A 10,332-nucleotide genomic window follows, 5' to 3' on the forward strand; every position below is an offset into this window, starting at 1 on the left:
ATGGAAATTTGCCGGACAAGGGCTCTACTCTTATTTCGAATTTTATCTGTCAAGGGTATCCCGTCAATGTACATGGGACCTGTGAATTTTTGTTCGTACCATCCAAATGATTATACGTTGTCCTTAGCAGGTCCTTCACCATTGATAAGGGGAGACCATACCGGATAATCCTTATGTTCTCGGACAACACCGGGGTCGAACATGGGACATACAGGTTAGCCACTATGGCCCCAAGAAACACCGAGGATGAAATCTTCTATTCTATCTAAAAGAATATCATCTCGGCTTTTTGGAACAAACTGAATTCTTTTTTTTCTTTTATTTTTAAAAACAATTAAAATGCAAAAACTAAAAAACAAAAACAACACTAGAAATGATGGATTGTTGAATGCCCTTGTCCATAGACGAGCCGAGTGTTCTGGGTTGGATGGCTGAATGGTTAGCACGTGCGCGCTGTACCATAAGGTCTGTCATTAAGTAAACTAGTGAGGTTTCGATTCCCCGGTCGCCTTCCAACCTCGTGGGTTTTCTCCGGGTCCTCCGGTTTCCTCCCACTGCTAAAGACCCCTACGCGCAAGCGAATTATTGAAATAAAATTAAACCATATGTTAGTCCCGAAATGACCTAGTTTGTGTCGAGTGGGCGTTAAACCCCATTTCTCTCTCTCTCCCCTATCTGTCTTCGATCACACCTGGGTGACATCTGAAGAGAACTAAGGCATCTGGTGGTAACTCTTCTGGTCTTGAGCTGTGCGATTTTTAGTTTTCATTTAGCATTTAAGTCTGGTAATAACTTTTCAATGAAATGCAATTCCATGTTCCTTCTTAGGACGATACTGACAATTTGACTCAATAAAAAGGACACTTAGAAGTAAATAGAGTAATATTATAATCTTTAAGTGGCATTTAGCGATTGGAAAACACATTAATAGAACACAATTTTTATGGGAAACAATCACTGGTTTATTCTAAAAGCACGACGTTTCGACAAGTATCCTCTTATCGTTATCAAGCACAATGACATTTCATAAACTTCAGATGAATATATAAGAGTGGACATGGTGAAACCATATAATAAGATAAAATAACAATAACAATAAAGATAAAGGATTAAACAAATTAGACATAAGATAAGTAGGGTAGTTAATTAGACAATCAACAACAAATGGAAAACATTTAGCTAATTATGAAGACCATCAAAGGGAGCCGTTGGATGCTGTTATGTTGTTTCAATGAGGTAATAGGGATGAAACCATTTACTAAGAAATGGATAACACTTATAATAAATTAATGTAGGCATTGCATAGTCCATTAACAGAAGGCTAAATAAACAAGATAGGTGATAATATGTATGGTAGATGAGCAAGTGGTTATGACAATGAAAAAATTAAGAGTGTGAAAGCTCAAAAAAGAAATGACAAATGAAGTTAATAGCCTAATAAGTTAAACAGTCCAGAAAAAAGCCATAGGTTGGAAACATATTGTAATAAATGGGGTGATAAAGGGGGGGGGGACCATTTAACTTACTATTACATACATACTAATAGTATGTGAACGCTCAAAAAGAAATGACAAATGAAGTTAATAGCCTAATAAATTAAACAGTCCAAAAAAAGGCCATAGGTTGGAAACATATTGTAATAAATGGGGTGATAAAGGGGGGGGGGGGACCATTTAACTTACTAATACATACATACTAATAGTAAGAAAGCAAGTACACACTGCCAATTCTCTCAGACTAACTAAACAGTTAAAGTTTGTGATTAATGGGTTGTAACTTAAGTTGAATTGTTCATTTTGATGACCTGATCGTATGCCCTTGAAATATGCAGCCCCGCGTCCCTGTTTAGTTGGGGTGAATAGCGCCTAATGTTAATCGCTTCTAGGATTTTCCTTGTTTTTCTATTCAGTTGGTTGGTTGTTAATATCTGCACCCCATTCCAATCGACTTTGTGCTGCGGGTGGTTCTGTAAGTGCTCCGCTACGGCCGAGTTGTTGGTGGCAGTTTTGGACCGGTGTTCTGATATTCGCTTATCAAGTGGACGTTTAGTTTCGCCAATATATGAAAAATCACACGAACAATTCACTTTGTATACAACTCCTTTAGGCTGAACAGGTAGGGTTGGTTTTTGTTTGCCATTAGCTTTAAGTATCTGTTTCAAGGTTGTGGGAACAGAGAAAGTGGTGTCGATGTTGTACATCTTAAGTAAATTACTCACTTGATATGTTAGGTTGCCGTGAAATGACAAGGTTACTCTAATCATCTCTTTTGGTGTTTTTTGTTGACTTCTGTTGATGTTTTTGGATATTTCATTAATTTGCTTATTGACTAGTGATGGAGGGTAATGGTTCAAGTTGCAAAATACATGGCGTAGATGTTCCAATTCTCCCTGCAGGTATTCAGGTTCACAAATGCTAATGGCTCTTCGTGCTAGGGTGGATATCAGAGCTTTTTTGGTGTAGTGGGGGTGGCTTGAGTTGAAATTAATGTACTGATCAGTGTGAGTTGGTTTTCGATATATTTTGGTTTTTAATTGATTATTTACCTTAACAACTTGTACATCTAAAAATGGTAGAGTGTCATCTATCTCGGTCTCAATGGTGAATTTGATACTGGGGTGCTGTTTATTGAGGTGATCTAAAAGAGACATTGGTCCATCATTTTCATCCAGAACCACAAAAGTATCATCAACCTTGCGCAGCCATGTAATAGGAGTAACGGGTGAGGTACTAAGGGCACGTTCTTCAAATTGAGTCATAAAAATTTCAGAAATTAAAGGTGAAAGGGGGCTGCCCATCGGTAAGCCCCTGACTTGCTTGTAAAGGTCATCTCCCCAGGTAAAGTATGTGGAATCAAGGCACATGGTGGTCAATTCAAGGATGCTATCTGTGGATAATTTTGTTTCCAGTAATATTACTAGAAATTTAAAATTTAGCTCTAGTAAGCGATTTTTAAGGCTAGGTGATTGACGTTTACTATTGAATAATGCTATTAAATTGGTATTTAAGATTATCATTAGAAAGGAGAACATTTTTAGTATCATAAATATGTTGAAAAAAATTATAATTTCGAGAATTGTGTGTCGAAATAAAGGTAATACCTACAGGCCCGGCACTGTACAGCACAGTGGATGCTTACAGCTAGCCCCCGGATCCATTTACTTACTCTGATATGTACGTTTGTTTGTGATTTTTGCGTATTGTGTCTTGTCCGTAGTTTTTGTTTTATGTAATAATGCGTGGTTCAGCACCACCACCCCGGCCCCACCCCTGCACTTACTACTAGAGCTAAATTTCAAGTTTCTGCTAATGTTACTTTTTCTACAAAGCGCACAATTTAGCATGTAACAAAACATGCATTCTATTGTACTCCGATTCCCAGGTTGCCCTTAGCGCGTGCTTATTTTGCTTACAGGTTAATTGAGACCTGTATCGAACCATAATAAGTGAGAACCACCATGGACCACGTCCCCAACCCCCGGAATATACAAAATGGTGGTCAAGTTGAGAGATGATGATCTTTTTTAACTGACGAACTATTTATCGTACCATACACCACTCCTTTTTGTGGGGTTTTAGCCCATATTTTCTTTTTTTTTTATTTTGTCCACCCGCCCTCTTTTTTTGGTTTGGAATGATGTAGATACGAGACAACGAAATCCGTTAGGTTAAGTTCAAACATCCCTTCGTACCACCAATCTAAACCTTAATTTTATCACCTTATAAACGTGTCGATAAACTACCCCAAAAAATTCTGGTAACCATTTTGAAATTGTTTCCCACATAAACACAATATTATTAACTTTAACTATTCATTTAAAGACAAACAATTTAAACTGCTATTTCTAAATGTTACGTGTAAAATTTGGATAATATATTAAAACTTCAGTAATTTATTTATATCGTTTATAATATAAAATTTGTTAAATATTGTACGAATTGAAGTCGATAATACTATTATTATCTCAGTAAACAGTTTAAAATAGAAGAGTAATTCAAGCTGACTTCTAAGAATTAGAACAAACTGTGATGTCATGTCACATGTGTATGACCTATTTTACCTGCCAAGGATTGATTATCAACAGTTATTATGAATGAATAAATGAATGAATGAATGAACAAATGAATGGATATTTATTTTCTGCATCGACTGGGCTACCAACGACAGAAAGAATAAATGAATGTAGGTTTAGCTACCTACTTTTCTGCACCTAGCGGGATAATGAAACTGAAACTAGAATATGAATATAATATTTCGCTTTATTCTAACAAACATTCATATGCGACTAATTTAATTTATGTGTTTGTAAAAAGATGTTGTCGTCATAGTTTCGTCTTGCTCTCGTCCCATGTTATGTTGTCTCCTAGTAGCATTGGGTGTCCTTTTTTCCAATATCTACCTAAAATTGACCTAATATTATGTTTGTTTATTGGAAATAACTATAGTGTAAATACGTACCCTTTAAATTCATTTAATTTAGTTTTTACACAATATTAATACAGGTATAGCTATATATATGTTATTGGGGTGACCAACGCCCAACATATTCATAAAATTATTTATAGTTTTAGCGCAATACTTTATAAAACTCAGATACTGAAATAGTACAACAATTATCAAAAGAGCTGTCCGTTGAAGTGCTGTTTTATCGTAAAGTCTGAGAAGGCTGAGGCCTAGGAGCTCACCAAGGGTAGATGCCAATGCAGCATTTGTTTTCTTTCAGTGTCAAATGTATACATTATGGATATGACAAACGCGGCCTGGCGTCACTGAAGCTGGAAGCGGAGGGGCCCTGTCATGAATACAGCACCATGTATGTGAGATTCTGTATTATTTATATATCTAAAATCCCGATTTAATTAATGCTCCAGAAATTCGTCTCAGAGCTCAAAAGATTTAAATGGTGATAATAACAATCATTAACTAATTTGTCCATGGGTGTCTGTTGTGTGCGTATTAAAAATACCAAACAAAAATGGCGGAGGTATAGTGTGTACATATTACCACGTGCGTATGTACAAATGAAAAGAAATGGGGCTTAACGTCCTGCAGTTCTGGGCCCTGTTTCACGAAAATTTAACTAGAGATAAAATCCAAATTTTAGTAGATACTTCAATTTTGATTGGCTAAGCACTAAAATCAATCTAATATTATCCAATCAAATTACTAAAATTTGGATTTTATCTTAGTTAAAATTTCGTGAAACAGGCCCCAGCTCCGACTGTGCTAATGAAAACGGGCATACGCCATGCAGCTTGCTATGAGGGACATTTTGCCAAGACAGCGGCACTACGGCCTACTCTTATCTCGAATTCAAACTGTCAATGTTTCTTTTACGTGCATGCCTATGTGTACACGGGATCTCGGTTTTTCGTCCCATCCAAACGACTATACGTTGTTGAGTGCAAGATCATCCGCCCTACAAGACAGACAAAGGGGAATCACGCCGGAAAATCTCGATGAACGTTCTCGGCCAAGGCAGGGATCGAACACGGGACCTCTAGGTTAGCGAGGCAACGTCCTACACACTAAGTCACCATGGCTCTGTATCAGTCTTATACTGGTTAGCGTATAGTATTGACAAGTCCCTAAATTACTTAAGAATGAATGGAGTTTAACGTTCCAGTTGTCTGCACTGACTTAAAGAGTTCGTGTTAACTTTGAAGTTCCTGACTAATTGCTTCCCCTGATTTAACAAATATAGTTTGTCTATTTATGACTTTCACCCACTACCACCAAACCCCCGTTTTGAATCTTATGTTTTGTCTTTGATCTCGCACCGACCAAGAACATTTGAATTGATATTTGCTGCCAGGATTTTGGTGAATATTCATGAATTTGAGTTGGACTGATCCGGAAGTAAACAAACGTGAATTAGGAATATTCCGTTCTAAAATGACCTCACAGTCTATAGATTTCTTTGAACGGTGTTAGATCAGATCGAAAAGGTCAAGCCCTTCAATGGTGAGAGAGTGGAATCGTCATCCTAGGACTAAGGTATGGTTCAATTTTATCTCAATATCTCGCTTGCGCGTACCCGCGCGTGTGTGTGTGTGTGTGTGGGGGGGCAATTGGAGGACCCGGGATAACCCATAAGATTGGACAGGCGAACTTTCTTTTGTTCACGTACAAGTAACGAATCGAAACCACGCCACTCAATGGCAGACCTTATGATACAACGCTTTAAACAATTCGGCCACCTAACACCTGTCAGTCTTAGCCTGTCAATACGATTCGAGTTGTCTCCCTTGACCAACACGGCGTCCTGCGTTAAATATTACAACTTCGATGCTACCAATACAAAATATGTCCCAGGGTAGCACCAGGGTGTTGGTAGCACTTTTAACCAGACTAACAGAAGTATGAATTGTATTTTTTAGGGTATTATGTTTTTGTTTTTTTAAAAACAAGGTCTTCGATGGACAATTTTTAGTTATATGTAAATATTATGGATGATGGACAATCTTTTTTTTTTTAAATTTATTTTATTTATCAAAAGGCATAGAAATATTAAAAAAAATAATAAGTATTATATTATCCTACTAATTAAATTTCACAAGGATTTATCATCAACAATTTCTATATATGGATTTAATTGATATAAAAGTTGAAACTTGGGTAATAATCCACGATGTTTCATATAAATATAAACATTATTCATATGATCTGTTAAAACTGATTTAAATACTGCACGTATTTCTAACTTGTGATTTTGCTGTACGAAAATACAACCTTCTCTTTAGAACAGCCAATCTAACACTCGAGAAAAAAAATACTAAAAAAATTCAAACATGAACCAAACCACATAATCTTCTCTGCTGAACCCTTTACTCTAAAAAATCACCTAAATCATGTCATATATGACATCGTGTAATGATTTGACATATTTACAGTCTAGTAAGATGTGCCTCAAAGTTTCAACACATTGATCTTCACATAAGGTACAAAAAGGATCGGGAACTATTTTAGCTTAACCCTTCTTATAATTAGTCCATACAATAATGTGTAAAATCTTGTAATCAGTATCTATAAATTCAGAACATTTGGAAGGATGGAATTCCGACTTCCAAACATTCGATCAATCAACATGGTTTGAATCATATCTCACTTCACGAAAACAGTCTGTTGTCATAAATAAGCAGTCATCAAAACCAGTAGACATAAAATATGGAATTCCGCAAGGATCAGTACTCGGTCCGTTATTATTTACGGCTTATACTTGCCCTCTTGGTAAACTTCTTAGAGATCACAATTTAGACTATCATATATACGCAGACGACACACAACTGTATGTGGCTGTAACACCCGACAACGAAAGTAAACAAATCATTCAGTTGGAGAAATGTATTGATAATGTAAAAAACTGGATGAAAAACAACTTTTTAAAACTAAACGATGATAAAACTGAATTATTAAAAATAGGAACCGATCATAGACTCTCATCAATTATTACAAAATATGTTAAAGTGGGTGGTGCTGTCATACATCCAAGTAACAGTGTACGGAACCTCGGTGTTAAATTTGGGAAAAATTTTGACATGAAAGAACATGTGTCGAATATGTGTAAATCCGCCAATTTTCAACTATATAATATAGGTCGCATAAGAAACTTTATTGATACTGATACTTCTAAAATGCTTGTCAACTCACTTGTAACCTCCCGCCTTGATTATTGTAATTCTTTATTGTTTAACTTGCCTTCTCTTCAGCTAAATAGATTACAAAAAATTCAAAACAAAGCCGCTCGAGTCATTACTAGAACTAAACTATGTGAACATATCACCCCTATTTTACACCAACTGCATTGGCTGCCAGTTACTAGCAGAATTGAATTTAAAATACTCTCTCTAACATATGCTGTCATTAATATTGAAGACTCACCTGACTACCTCAAACAACTAGTGACCCCATATATTCCTACACGCACACTTAGATCACAAAACAAAAACTTGCTAATGCCCTATCATGCAAAATCCTCATTTGGGGAAAGGTCTTATAGTTTTGCTGCTTTTAAACTATGGAATAAGTTACCTTCTGAAATTAAAGATTCCCCTTCCCTGCCTGTTTTTAAGAAAAAGTTAAAGACCCACCTTTTTAAAAGCCATTTTAATTGCTAAATGCTTAAGCTTTCTCAGAGTTTACTTTTTTATTATTGTATACCATATTTTATTCTAATTGTGCAATGTTCTTATTATTGAGATGTTTTATATTTTATACCTTTACAATAATGTAATAGCGCCATAGAGCAATCTAAGTATTGGATTATAGGCGCTCTATAAATAAATTATTATTATTATTATTATAACCTACCCCCCCCCCCCGCCCAAACAATCCAGATTTGTAGGTGTACCACAAAATAAATTCCTAAGAATTTTATATGCTGAACCAGATTTTATGTCGGTCAAGACAAAATCTTCATCCTGAACATTCAGAACAAAATCAACAGTGTAACTCAGATCATGTGAATCTTGAGAATTTGTATTGATGATATCAACCCACTCATTTGGCAATGCTTGTGCAGATTTGTGATTTTTAACCTTGACCTTTTGAAGCCTCTGGAACTAGGCTCTTAATTATGTGTGATTTTGTTGTTTTAGATGTCTGGTATGGAGGATTTCAAACCAGGTTATTCATTTTCTTTTACATAGTTCCACTTCATCGTTAATTGAATCGGAGACATTCTTCTCCATCTATTATTTCACGGTGGATGAAACTGGCTCGTTTGACTACGCGTAGGCAAATAAACAACATGGCTCCAGAGTCATAAAAGAGAGGATTTGTCTTGTATCTGATCGAAAGTTCAGACATTAGTTCATCTGCCGCAGTACTTCTCTCCCTCCACTGCATACTGGGTATGTCGGAGGCAGGATGCAACTCCTGGCTTTGTTCGGGCCCGCCATACACATGACCCTGATGGCGCTGCTTTCGATGACTTCAATCTTGCTCGTTGGGTGCATCTAATGATGGGATTCTGTATTCAATCTGTAGCTTGTTGAATATGCATGATCTGGATATCTTACTAACTGAATGGAATCTTTGCCCTTACCAACTGGAGAATAATGGGAAGAATATTACATTAAGTTCCCATCGACATTCGTCTAACAATAATGTCTGTTCACCTTTTGAAGCCTACACATAGGTGAACTATTGAATGAACCCAGCGGAATAGTTAACCCATACGTATTTACAGACTCCCATTGTCATCTTCATAACACCAGTGACCGGCTAAATTCAGTAGTGTCTAATTTTGTCCATCGATCATCTTGGCATTTAACACAAGGTATAACCGACCCTACCACCCAATTTGCCTATGGACTACATCAACATTAAGTTTCCACCACGACCATGGGCCAAGATCTCAAAACGTTGGGGAATATGATACAGGAGAAAAAATGTGTGGCTCTTGGGGAGATTGGACACGACTTTACCTCCAGGAATCAGTCATCGTGCCAGGAAAAATTCGTCAGAAGGGTCTTGCAATACTCTGATCCTAAACAGACAATTATCATTCATAGCAGGGATGCTGGAACTGGGGATACAGCAAGGCAGATTTTTCACAATCTAAAGCAGATACGACTCGCAACCAGACACATACACCGACATTGCTTCGTAGGTGATGTCCAGGAGATGCGCCGCTGGTTGCAAGATTTACCAGATGTTTTCCTGGGCATCACCTCTGCTCTTCAGCACATTGATTTGACTAAGGACATTTTGCCTAGCTACATCTCCATGGGGAGTGATGGTCGTTGCCACAAAAATCGCTCACCTTCGTAACATTCCTGTCAGAATACTGCTACACATATTTAATAGTGACTTCCGCCGACTTTACCATCCATAAACACGACTCACATAAATTGCATATTTTCGTGATAAATACTTCTATTATCCTTAACATCTAACATGGCACCAGCAGAGTAGAGTAATTTTATCTTCTCCACTGGGTTTATTACAGATCTAATACAATAAAATACTGGTGTCATATTAACATCATCCCTACCATTTTTATCAAGTCCTTGTTCCAATAAGTATTTTATACTGTCTATTGTACTCCACCAACAAGCATGGTGTAATAAACTACCATCATTATCCTTAACATCTAACATGGCACCAGCAGAGTAGAGTAATTTTAACTTCTCCAGTGGTTTTATGTCAGACATAACACAATAAAATACTGGTGTTAGTCCAAATAGATCGACAGGAATATTTAAATTTATATTTTGATGTATTAAAGTGTTGACATCATCAAGTGTACCATATTTACAAGTATTACGTATTGATTTCTCGTCCATTTTATTGTTGTCGGTTGTTTTATTATAGTTAGTTGTTATTACA

Source organism: Patella vulgata, chromosome 2 (genome assembly GCF_932274485.2).
Source record: "Patella vulgata chromosome 2, xgPatVulg1.2, whole genome shotgun sequence".
NCBI classification, from domain to species: domain Eukaryota; kingdom Metazoa; phylum Mollusca; class Gastropoda; family Patellidae; genus Patella; species Patella vulgata.